General features: G+C 41.4%; 1 protein-coding gene across 2 annotated transcripts in view; it reads left to right on the forward strand.

The window, feature by feature from the left end:
- The window catches only part of TMC5 (transmembrane channel like 5), a 1577296-nt gene that overhangs the window by 144133 nt on the left and 1420050 nt on the right, over nucleotides 1-13113 (forward strand). The window contains exon 2 of one of the 2 annotated variants that reach the window (XM_044089737.1): nucleotides 8540-8633. The exons of the other annotated variant lie outside the window; for it this stretch is intronic. The gene's annotated coding sequence lies outside the window, so the exon portion shown is untranslated. The remainder of the gene's footprint in view (nucleotides 1-8539; nucleotides 8634-13113) is intronic. 2 annotated transcript variants of the gene reach the window in all.

A 13113-nucleotide genomic window follows, 5' to 3' on the forward strand; every position in this document is an offset into this window, starting at 1 on the left:
GGGGATTACCAGAGATAAGATACATTGAAGTGTACTAGGAATGCTAGTACCGATTACAGGTGCAGGGATTACCAATTATAAGATACCTTGTAGTGTACTAAGAATGTCAGTACCGAATACAGGTGTGGGTATTACCAGAGATAAAATACCCTGTAGTGTACTAGGAATGTTAGCACAGATTACTGGTTCTGGGATTACCAGAGATAAAATAGCCTTTAATGTACTAGGAATGTTAGTGCCGATTACAGGTGCGGGGATTACCAGATATGATACCCTGTAGTATACTAGGAATGTTAGTACCAATTATAGGTGCAGGGATTACCAGAGATAAGATACCCTGTAGGCTACTAGGAATATTAGTACCAATTATAGGAGCAGAGACAAAATACCCTGTAGTGTACTATGAATGTTAGTACTGATTACAGGTGTGGGAATTACCAGAGATAAGATATCCTCTGTCCAAAATGAGAAAACCTTATGAACAGTTAAGGGGTGGTGAAGTGTAGAAACCTGAATTCCGCATATTAACTTCAAAACAATGACAGCTGGTTCACCAAGGCTAGCGTGATTCTTTCAATTCCAGTTCTCCAAATGAAACCAAGAATGAAAAACTTGGTTACAAATTGATTTAATGTGACAAAAATAATAAAATACAAGTACATAAAGTCCATAAAGTCCCTTTATCACACGATAAGTGCTTTCGAATCGTTGTCGACGATCTGATGAAGATTAATTCGAAAGCGCTTATCGTGTGATAAAGGGACTTTATGTACTTGTATTTTATTATTTTTTGTCACATTAAATCAATTTTAACCAAGTTTTTCGTTCTTGGTTTCATTTGGAGAACAACTGGAATTGAAAGAATCACTGCTAGCCTTGGTGAATCAGCTGTCATTGTTTTGAAGTTAATTTTTACTAGACAGTTCACCACAGCAGAAGGGAAAAAAATCTCTTTTTTTGAATTCCGCATATGGTACTTAATGCAGAGGGTATTGTGTAAGGGGAAAACTTTTGGGGAGGGAATGACCCATCTTAAATTATTAGGAGGTGCTATGGTTATGCATGAGGTGAGAATGAGTAGAAATTCAAATAAATTTTATTCTGTTGCAATAAGATGTAAATGCTGCATATTTGTGTTATATGTTCTATGATAAATATGTTGTATAACATGTTGAATAGTATTGTAGGCAGGTGCACAGTGAAACATTATATGTGAAAATGTCTTAAATAGATGGTATTGCTGAAAAACTTTGTTACATATACAATAATAAAAATGATAAAGTAAAAAAGAAATCATCATAAGCTTCAATAACATAGGAGAGGCTTTCTTGTGAGGACTGCAATAGTCTTTTCCTTGCCTTAATTTGAATACACTGTACATGATCATCTTTGTGTGTGTGTGTGTGTGTGCGTGCATGCGTGTGTGCGTGTGCGTGTGTGTGTGTGTGTGTGTGTGTGTGTGTGTCTGTGTGTGTAGAGTTATTTGGTAGTGTTGTGAACTGTGTGCTAATGTTGATGTTGTATCCCATTCTACTGTGGAGTTGTATATCTGTTAGATTTCTGCATTAGGTTCATATATGCCTATACCAAACGTGTGTCCATACCTCTTAAATGAACAGAATATCGCAGAATATCCAGATTTTTGCCTCATATATTTGGTCCATTTTTCATAAAATTGTGGTTTTCTGGCAAATCATTGGCAAATTATTGAGGGTTGAAGTCAGAATACAATGAGAGACATTTGAGTTTTAGACTTCATACCCTTCAGAAAATTCATCTTAATGCAAAACCTATTTTATCAGTTTTCTAAGTTTGTAAGAGCAATAGCTACAAAGTGCCCGCATTTTTGGGCCTTTGTCCTACCCATTATTGATGGCTTTTTCCAGATTTCTTGATCTAAGAGGTTGAGAGGTATGCATGTGTCTGGGTACTGTCTATGCTCATTTTTTTTTTTCCTTTTAGGTTACAACAATGTCCACTTGAGTTCCCTGTGTGACTTCGTATTCTCATGGCTAGAAATCATGCAATGATGTTTTTCCTCAGATATGCTGCCATGTACATTTACAAATTTTAATGATGTTCCTATTTCATTTATTATCTTAAAAGAGATCAGATGGCTTAATGGTTAAGGTCTTTGCCTCCCATGCACAAGGTACAAGGTTTGATCATGACCGCCAACCAATGCCTGTTTAGAGGAGTTTGCATGTTCTTCCTGTGTCTCCGTGGGGGTTTCTCCCATGTCCAAAAAACATGCTGAGTGTTTCCATCTCAGACTCACCAATGGATGGAGCTGTGGACAGCAGCACAGATTCTACATGGTGCCCTATAGGGGGAAGGGTTGTACAGACCAGCTGCATTGGGCATCTACTGTGGTGCACAGTATCCTCAAGATAGGAGAACACGGATCACAGACTGCATGCCATAGCAGGGCTAGCCACTCAACTGTGTAAAATATGGCTCTAGGTGATTTGGTCATGTTGACTAATGTTTTTTAGGCAAAGTTCAAATGACAAATTCACCACCCTAACAGGTACAGGCAAGAAGAATCTGAGGGTATTGCTACTCAATGCTAGAAGTCTAAACCTCAAAATGCACTCTCTCGAGGCACTCCTTAAAATTGAGAACATCGACATCTGTGCAGTGACAGAGACCTGGTTCAAGGCTCCAGAGAGTACCCCTGCATTACCAGGCTTTAATTCATACCACACCTTTCGGCTACCTAAGCTGGACCGAAACAATAAAGGCGGAGGCGTATCCATATTCATTAAGGATATCCACACCTCCAGGCTAGTTGCTCAGCATAATGCATCCGAGATTATCCAAGTGCAACTAACTCTGGGCAAGACTGCAATCCAAATTGTAGCTTGCTACAGATCCCCTACCGTGCTACAGGATTCCCACTCCTCATTTCTTAATAAACTGGAAAATATTAGGGTACAACCTAACACCCTAATAATGGGCGATTTCAACTACCCTACCATTAACTAGGAAAATTACTCGTGTACCAACTCTTGTGCTCAACGTTTTCTGGAATTCATAAATTCCATTGCCATGGATCAACTTATCCACACCCCACCAGGGGCAGCAATATCCTAGACCTGGTTATTACCAACATGGGCAACTGGTGCTCCACACCAGAGGTCAGTTCCTCGTTGGTCAGATCCAACCATAAGCTAATCACCCTAGACAACTACATCCCTCCCCCACCCCCCATTAGGGAAACCACAGTAAAAAATTTCTCCAAAGCCAACTTCACATTTCATAAGACAGAAGTGGCAAACTTCACGACACCCGTGCTGACGAACAATAGAGGTATGACTGCTGAATCCTACACAAATGCACTTTATAAGCACTTACATGAGTGCATGGATCATGCAATCCCTAACAGAACCAAGATGCTATCCTCCAAAAAAAGGAAGCCAGTCTGGTGGTCCCCGGCCATAAACAAACTCTACAATAGAAAAAAGAAACTGTTGCAAAAAAGAGTAAAATCCCATGATTGGAGAAACTCCCTGGTCAGCTTCAGTAAGAAGCTGAGATCCCTCATAAAATCCTCCAAAGCTAGTTATGAAAACAAAATCGCCACTGACTCTAAAGACAACCACAAAGCATTCTATAGCTATGTCAAGAATCTCAATGGCAACACTCAGATCTGCTCTGTGTTACAGCACAATGGCACTAAATATACAGAATCAACGGATATTGCCAACATCCTGGCAGACAGGTTCAGTGCTAACTTTACCCCTCTGTCATCCCCTAAAGGGCCCATCTCTATACCAGAAGAATGCAAAGTTCCTGTAATCACGGCTGCACAGATAAAAAACACACTATCCAAAGCCAAGAACACAGCATCCATGGGACCTGATGACATCCCAGGCTGTGTTCTACATGAACTACAGAACGAACTGGCACCCCACCTAAGTACCATGTTCAATCATAGCCTCACCTCAGGCTATGTGCCCACTGAATGGCGCACAGCGACAGTTATCCCACTCCACAAAGGGGGAGCCACCACAGACCCCGGAAACTACCGCCCAATTAGCCTAACAAGCCTGGTCTGCAAAGCTATGGAGCGTATCATCATAGAACTTATAAACAATGACATTGGTAATCTCCAAACTCAGGACCCCACCTAGTTCGGGTTTGTAAAAGGCAGATCATGTCTCCTAAACCTGATAGACTTCTTTGAAGCAGTCACCAAAGTCGTAGATGAGGGTAAGGTGGCTCACACAGCCTATCTAGATCTCGCCAAGGCTTTTGACACCATCCCCCACTCTGGAATTATAGATAAACTCACTAAACTAGGTATAAATCCCTATGTCACAAGATGGGCTGCCAACTGTCTCACTGACAGAACCCACACTGTGAAAGTAGCAGACACCAAATCCAGCTTCAGACCAGTGACAAGTGGAGTACCACAGGGTTCAGTCCTGGGTCCTCTCCTGTTTGGTATCTACTTCTCTGAAGTACAGGCCAACACAGAAGGTCTTTGGCTAACAAAGTTTGCAGATGACTGCAAACTAGGAGTCATAATCAAAACTCCAAAAGATGTGGACATCCTACAAAAGGGCCTTGCTGAGACAGATGCCTGGTGTCAAAGCCATGGCCTCAAGCTCAATGCCAAAAAGTGCATTGTCATTCCTTTTGGTAAAAACTCAGTACCCATGAACTACCACATAGGTGGTAGTCTACTTAACACCGAAAGTGTGATAAGAGACCTTGGGACACAGGTGGACAGTAGTCTCTCCTTTGATAATCACATCGCCACAGTAGTCAGGAAATCCTTCTATGTGGCACACCTCATCACAAAAGGTTTCTCATCCAGGAAAAAAGAGGTCATTGTTCCCCTCTACTCGTCACTCATTAGACCCATTATAGAGTACAATGCCCCTTTTAGTATGTACCTCACAAGACATCTACAACAACTGGAAAGGCCACAGAAATACCTCACAAAGAGGATTACCAGCCTCAAAGAGATGCCCTGTGCAGACCGTCTCAAAAAACTGCAGCTTTACTCTGTTGCATATCGCCTACTCAGAGGCGATCTCTGCCTAACACACAAAGCTATGTCAAACCCAGATCTTTTAGACATGCTCCACTTAAAGAAATCCTAATCCCTATGAGCTACACGCTCTAGGGACCTAAACCTCATCACCACAATAAACAGAACATGCTGGAGGGATAGATTCCTGTCCCAGAGACTTCCCATACTTTGGAACAAACTACCTATCTATATCAAGCAAAGCTCCTCATTAGCACTGTTCAAGAAAAAGCTTGATGATTGGATGGGAGATAGGAAATTCACCCTGGGGGATCACTTCTGTTGCTCGACAGTGGCACAGGAAGATAATTTTCTTGGGTGGCAAAAGCCAGGGTACCTTTGGCTAGGCTTATATAGGCCCTAGGGCCAATAGCCTAGTACCTACCTATGAACCTATGAACCTATGTCATCAAAAATGGGCATGGGTAGTTACCGGTGATAAGTGGGTTGAGGACCTGGCCTACTCTGACACACTAGGACCCTAATGGTGGGAGGGGTATATGTGCCCCTGGCCAGTGTGTACCTGCCATAAAGCCCAGCAGCCCTGGGTTAAGCTACTGGCTGGCTGGCCGGTGTCTAGTTGACCTGGGTTACCTGGGATAGCTCTGTTGAGCAAAAGCTGGACGTAAAACCAACCAACCTGCCAAACATGAACTGAGAATTGCTATGCTTAATGCGACAGGATGCAGCTTGGAAGTGGATGACATGATGATACGGAGGAGGCTGGACATCCTATGTATCCAAGAGATGAGATGGAAGGGCAGTGCAGCAAAGCCACTTGGCTTGGGATCCAGACTCTACTACTGCGGTGGTGGACAAGCTAGAAATGGTGGAGGAATTGTGGTGAGAGAGAGGCTTCAGAAGGCAGTGAGGAATATCATCAGAATTAATGACAGACTCATGGTTGCAGGACCTACTAGACAAAGCAGGACTACATGAATTGGTGTTGATAATGGGTGACTTGAATGCACATATAGGGACAGACAGAACAGAATATGAGGACTTGCCTTGGTCCACATGGGTGAGGCAACAGGAATAAAGATGAAGAAGCCATTCTAGACGTCTGCCTGGCAAATGGCTTGACAGTAGCCAACACATGGTTCAGAAAGACAGTCACAAGATCACATACAAGAGTAGCCAAAATGCTACCCAAGTAGACTTCCAGCTAGTAAGGACAAGGCACTGGGGTAGAATCCATGATTTCAAAGTCATCCCCAGTAAAACAGTCAGCCCACAGCATAAACCACTAGTTGCCACAATCAACTGCAAGCAGTGGTCAGAGAAGGCTCCAAGGTCATCAGAGACCAGTATGAAGACCTGAAGTTGACAAGAGAGAAAATACAGCAGTTCAAGGAATTACTCAGGGCTCTAGTACCCCAAGAAGAAGAGGAAATAGGTAGAGTTGAAGAAGAGTGGCAGCGCCTAAAAACAGCATGTGTTAGGACTACAGAAAAGGTATGCGGTCAAGCCAGGTATGGAAATAAGGTGCATAAGGAAAGCTGATGGTGGAATGCAGAAGTCCAGGAAGTCATCAAAAGAAAGAAGGAGTGTAGGAAGAAGTGAGAGATAGAAAAGACAGACCAGGCTAGGAAAGACTACTGGTTGGCTAACAAAGAAAAAATAAAGAGGATAGTCAGACACCCTTCATAAGGGATGCCAGCAACAACTTGTTCACCAGTACAGAGGAATCGAAGGAGTATTTCCAGCAGCTTCTGAATGAAGAAAACCCCACAGAAGATGTACTGCCCCAGAAGCAGCCTACGATGAGAGAAGAAGAGGAGCCCACCTTAGAAGAAGTAAGAACAGCACTAAGGAAGATGAAGTCAGAGAAAGCAACAGGCTCAGATGAGGTCACAGCAGATATGATAAAGATGCTGGGTGAGATAGAGGAGAAATGGCTCCTGAGGGTACTAATAGCAGTGTGGAGAGAAAGGTGTATCCCAGATGGCTGGAGAATAAGCATACTCATGCCATACAAGAACAAAGGGGACATCCAGAACTGTGGGCAATACAGAGGCATCAAACTCCTACCACATTGCATAAAAGTTCTGGAGAGACTGATTGATAAATGGATATGCAGAGTAATAGAATGTAAGATGGGAGATGAGCAGTTCGGATTCAGATCAGGATGTAACACAATTGGCCCGATGTTTGCATTGAGACAGATACTTGAGAAGAAGCTAGAGGTGAGAAGAGAGTCCAACTGAACATTCCTAGACTTGCAGAAAGCATATGACAAGGTCCCAAGAAGCTGATCTGGGCAGTATTGTGGTAGGTTGAGGTCCCAGAAACTTTGGTAGAATTACTGCATTCTATGTACAAGGACCCAATGACTAAAGCAGGAACAGTGTTTGGCCTCACAGAGGGGTTCCCAGTGGGAGTGAGTGTACACCAGGGTTCAGATCTGAGCCCACAGCTTTGATACTGTGATACTGGTGATTGACTACATTAGCAAACAAGTTGGAGGGGACAGATCAACAAAGCTGCTGTATGCAGACGATATGGCAGTACAGGCAGATTCTGAGCTAGAACTTCAGCAAAGGATAGGAGAATGAAATGCAAATCTGAAGGCACGGGATGAAACTAAGCAGAGGTAATATGGTGGTTATGGCAGCAAATTGGGGAAATCCGAAGAAGCTGAGAATAGAGATAGAAGAGAAGATAGTAGAACAGGTAAACAGCTTCAAGTATCTGGGGGGTGGTTGAGGAGAAGGGTAGTCTGAATGAAGAGGTCAAAGCTAGAATCAGAGGGGCTGCAGCCAACTGGCATAGAGTATCAGGTATAGTCTATGACAGAAGAATTCCAAAGAAGCTGAAAAGCAAGGTGTATGAGACAGTGGTGCGACTAGTACTAAGTAAGGTGTACAAGACAGTGGTGTGACTAGTACTACTGTATGGTACAGAAACCTGGGCAGTAAAGGCAGAGCAGATGAAGAGGCTAGAGGTAATGGAAATGAAGTACCTGAGAAAGGTGGTAGGATGCACACTGTGGGACAGATGAAGAAATAAGGACATAAGAGCAGAAGCCAAAGTAACTCCAATTGCAGGAAAGATCAAAGAGATCAGATTACAGTGGTTTGGGTACATCTGTAAAAAAGCAGAAGACAATCTGGTGAGAAAGATTTGGGACAGACAGGAAGAAGATAAGAGGAAGTAAGGACATCCAGCAAAGAGGTGGATGGATTGTGTAAAATAAGATCTACGACAGTCAGGCATGAGTGTTGAAGATGACAGGAGTGTGGCACTGAATCGAAAGAGTTGGCAACAGTTAACACAATACCCCGACCTTATGTAGAAAAAAACGTAAAAAAGGTGGCTGATGATGATGATTTCATTTATAACAGAGGTTTGTGATATAACCCTGTATGTAGATGTTCATGTGTTTTAGCAATACAGTTTAATGATAACTAGGCTAGCTGTTGTAATACCAATCTTTTTTTTTCTTCAACATTTTTAATTTGTTTTCTCGTTGCTTCTTGCCCTTGTTCTGTCTTGCAGATGAATTCATGGATGGTATGCGCATTATTATATATGTTTCTTTGACCGCAACATGCACTGACTAGTACTGGATGTGTGTTGCTGCTCTTATCAGGTAGGCAATACTTCCTGTCTATGCTTGGCATTATGTGGTGGGAGTTGATGTAATGGTTAAGGTGTTTACCTGATAGACAGAAGGTGCAGGGTTTGATGATCACCTTTGGAATAGAATCTAGCCAGGATTCTAAGGGCAGCTAGCTTCATTGTGGTATATTTTGGTGGCTGATGTAGAATATGATGCTAGGCTTACTACAGTTTGGCTCTATGGACTTCTTCTCTGTTATGGTTCTGTATGACAAGTTTTATTTTGTTCTCCTCCCATTTCTTTATGCACACAACAACCACTTAACCATTTTCCTTGCAAAACATTGTACAAATGGTTCTGAATCCTAGCCAATGTTTTAAATCAGGCTTTCTTTTGTTCTCCTCCCATTTCTTTATGCACACAACAACCACTTAACCATTTCCTTGCAAAACATTGTACTAATGGTTTTGAATCCCAGCCAATGTTTTAAATCAGGCTTAGCATGCAGGTCACCATATTGTAATGTTTTTAATTGTTATACTTTTTTTCTATGCCTGGTGGGTACAGCTGCAAATAGGCAGCTGTACCCACCAGGAAGAAGTACAGAACTAACTCAAAAAGCAAGCCACCCTGGTGGAATCACAAATATCAATCAATGTATAACAGGAGGAAGAAAATCATGGCACAAATTAGGAGGTACAGCACCCAGCAGGATAAAAGCACTCTCAAACTAAACAAATAACTCAGAGGAAAAATAAAGTCTACCAAAGACAAATTTGAGATAAGTTTGGCCTCCCAGTCCAAGGACAACCACAAAGAATTATTTAGCTATGTCCACAACCTCAAAAGCAATACATAACTGTGTGCAGAGCTCATTGTAAAGGAAGCCACCTATACTGAGCCAGAAGATATAGAAAACCTCCTGGCTGATAAATTCAACTCCAACTTTACTCCCCTCTCCCCCTCAACCTTCCCTCAGGAAATATCATGAAATATAACCCCCCACTATCACTAGGGAACAGGTCCTTAATGCTCTCTATAAGACCAACAACACTACATCAGTGGGCCCAGACAATATCCCAGGATGCCTTCTAAATAGTATGAAACATGACCTATTAGGGCCTCTGGAATTTCTATGTAACTGTAGCCTCCAAACAATGGAGAAAGGCAACAGTCATCCCTCTGCACAAAGGTGGGTCATCTACAGACCCTAGAAACTACAGAACCATAAGCCTCACTAATCTTATATGTAAAGCCATGGAAAGAATTATCATGGGAGATGATCAACAGAGATATAGTGAACCTCCAGATACTGGACCCAACCCAGTTTGGTTTTGTCAAGGGCAGATCATGCCTACTCAACCTGGTGGACTTCTTTGAGATGGTCACCAAAGCAATGGATGAGGGCAAAATCATTCACACTGCCTACCTTGACCTGGCCAAGGCATTTGACACAGTACCCCACTCGGGGATTGTTGAAAAACTCAAGAGGTTAGGTACAAACCCATATGTCACCCGGTGGATAGCCAACTGGCTCACAGACAAGACCCAGGAAGTTAGAATTGGAGAGTCCACCTCTACATAGAGGCCAGTCACAAGTGGAGTCCCTCAGGGATCGGTCCTTGGACTGCTCCTTTTTGGCATTTACTTCTCAGAAGTCAAGGCCAATGTCAGTGATCTCTGGCTGACTAAATTGCAGATGATTGCAAATTAGAAGCTGTCATTGAGTCTCACACCAATGCCAGTGTTCTCCAGGAGGGACTGACACAGACAAACAACTGGTATCAAAGCCATGAACTAAAACTAAATGCCAAGAAATGCATAATAGTACCCTTTGGGAAGTCATCCATCCCTGGTAACTATCATATTGACAACACACCCCTTAGAGTTGAACCAGTAGTCAGGGACTTAGGGCACACATATATGTAGTAATCTAGCCTTTGATCATCACATGTCTACAGTGGTGAGGAAATCATTCTATTTTGCAAAACGTATGAACAAAGGTATGGCATCTAAGTCCAAGGAAGTCATTGTTCCACTGTATCCGGCATTCATCAGACCTATTATTGAGTACAATGCCTCCTTTGGTATGTACCTATCCAGGCGTATCCAACAACTGGAACATCCACGGAGGTTTCTTACTAAAAGTGTACAGGGCATAAGTAGTATGTCCTATGCAGACTGCCTCAAGGCCTTATCTGTGTATTCTGTCTCCTACAGGCTTTTGAGGGGAGATCTATGCCTGGCATACTGGACATTGTCAGACCCCCCTCTGATGGACCTCCTGCATATCCACAAAACAAACAGTACCAGAATTACCCATTCTAAAGTCTTAATCCTTGCCTGTGATATAAATAGGACCTGCTGGTGAGATAGATATGTATCTCAGAGACCATCCCATCTATGAAACAGGCTCCCCATCCATGTGAAGCAGAGTTCCTCCCTAACCCAATTCAAGTGCAACTTAGACAATCAGTTTGGAAAATGGAAATTCATCCCTGGTTTGGCACATATTTCTCTAATGCAATCAGGCAACCTGTAAATGGTTCATCTCCCAGGCCCATGCTTACACTTATCAAGGGTATCAGAACATGTCAGAGATTTTGGATGCATGGCTAGGCTTAAAAAGGCCCTTGTTGTTGTTAGCCTAGTAAACACCTATGAACCTATATTGTTTTATTTCATCAGCATACTTTATTTCAAAAGGGGTAAAGCCAAACTAAACTGAAAATTTCACTGATGACTCCCTGGACTGCACACCAACATGACTTATGCATACACGGTACCTATTTACATCTATTAGTAACGTGTGTACTACTAATGTTAGATGATGTATACCTCTGTGTATCTATGTTTATCCTGTAATGCATTTTTATATTCTCTGGTTTGTTTGTACATGGGTTATAGTTGAATGTGGTTTACTGTGGCCAGCCCTCTTGGGTAATGAAATAAGGAATAAATCTTTTGTAAAATATTGTAAATTGAAATAGCATGACACAGGAAAGGTATGCAAATCTATATTGACATGATAATTGCCACCATAATAAGAAGTCCAGCATGAGAAATGGATACTGCTCATGAAGACATAATGACCTTCTGTTAGCAGCTACTCATTGCTAACTAGGATTACAAAATAAGAACAGTGCAGTGTTTTTGGAAATGTCATATTTCACGAATTTGTGTAGTATTATTTGAAAAACAATACATAGTATTTGCCCATGTTTACTGGGAAATATGAAAATCTAAAGATGAATTCAATTTTGTAATTAAATATCTGATTTGTTGAGTGCTGACAGCATGTGAAGATAAATCAACAAATGCAGGAAACATAATCCTCTTTCATTATCAGTACCTGGCCAGCCTCTTCTGCTTTTGAATGATACTGTTGATTTGCAACTTAAGTACTATGCCGACCAAACGTTGCAGGGGTAATAGGATAGATTTCTGATTTGTTTATTTATTAGTCCATGCAAAGTCCTTTTGTAACAGGCTTTGGTGAGGTACTGGAAAACAGACCGTGATAGTAATAGGTTAATCACATTCAAACAAAGCAGCTACTTTTATATGAAAACTGCAGGTGCAATCTTAGCAAGCAGTAGTTAAAAAGAGCTTAAAATAATTTCCCCTTTTATATTGTATAGGAAGCCAGCTAGCTTTCCTATGCAAATGCATGGTTGTGATATTTTCTTTTATAGTAATACTTGCAAGTGATGCTGTGCTTCAATACTGGGAAAGGGTCTGAATTTAAAGGGCACACAAACCTGAAAATAATATATGTTTTTCACAGTATCTTAATTTTTTTCCTGTGTTAGTAATGTATCTCCATCCATCTATATGGTTATTATTTTCTAAACTGTTATGTTCCAAAACAACCTAATGGAAGTATGCTGCCCGATTTTATGTTACAGACAAGATTTTCATCTTCCTGATGTCATTTAAGAATGCGTAATTCTTGTGAAGATAGGTTGGTCGAGCACAAATTGGATGAAAACATTTAACCTAAAGCACTTTCACTGATAGTGGCAGACTTCCTTTTCTCCACTGTTGTGTGACCTTTGAGTAGGGATATTTAAATTCACGGGGATACATTTTTTTTTAGAATTTTGACGAAAGTGCTTTTGGCTAAATTTGTTTGGTAGATTTGCGAATGATGAAACTAACATTGATCTATTGACACTAATCCATGTAATGGGAACCAAAAACACAGTTAATTTGTGCAGCCAAAAAGTGAAACTAAGAAACCAAATACATATGTAGTGGGTGAAATACTTGCTTAGGTGTACTAAAGATAAAACTGCAAAACTACACATGACAAACAAAAAGGTGTTTAATAAACCATAAATAAAACAGACGGTCAAGCAATTTTGTCCATCCCAAAATGGGACTTCATAAGAAACATTTGAAGCAAATAAAGAAGAGCGTTAAGAAAAAATTTACTTTTAATCTACCTCTGTACCCCACCATTTCTAGTTTTGAAAGGATTTGTACTAATGACATTTATGACAAATTT

Source organism: Protopterus annectens, chromosome 12.part0 (genome assembly GCF_019279795.1).
Source record: "Protopterus annectens isolate FY-2018-M chromosome 12.part0, PAN1.0, whole genome shotgun sequence".
In the NCBI taxonomy this organism is placed as follows: Eukaryota; Metazoa; Chordata; order Ceratodontiformes; family Protopteridae; genus Protopterus; species Protopterus annectens.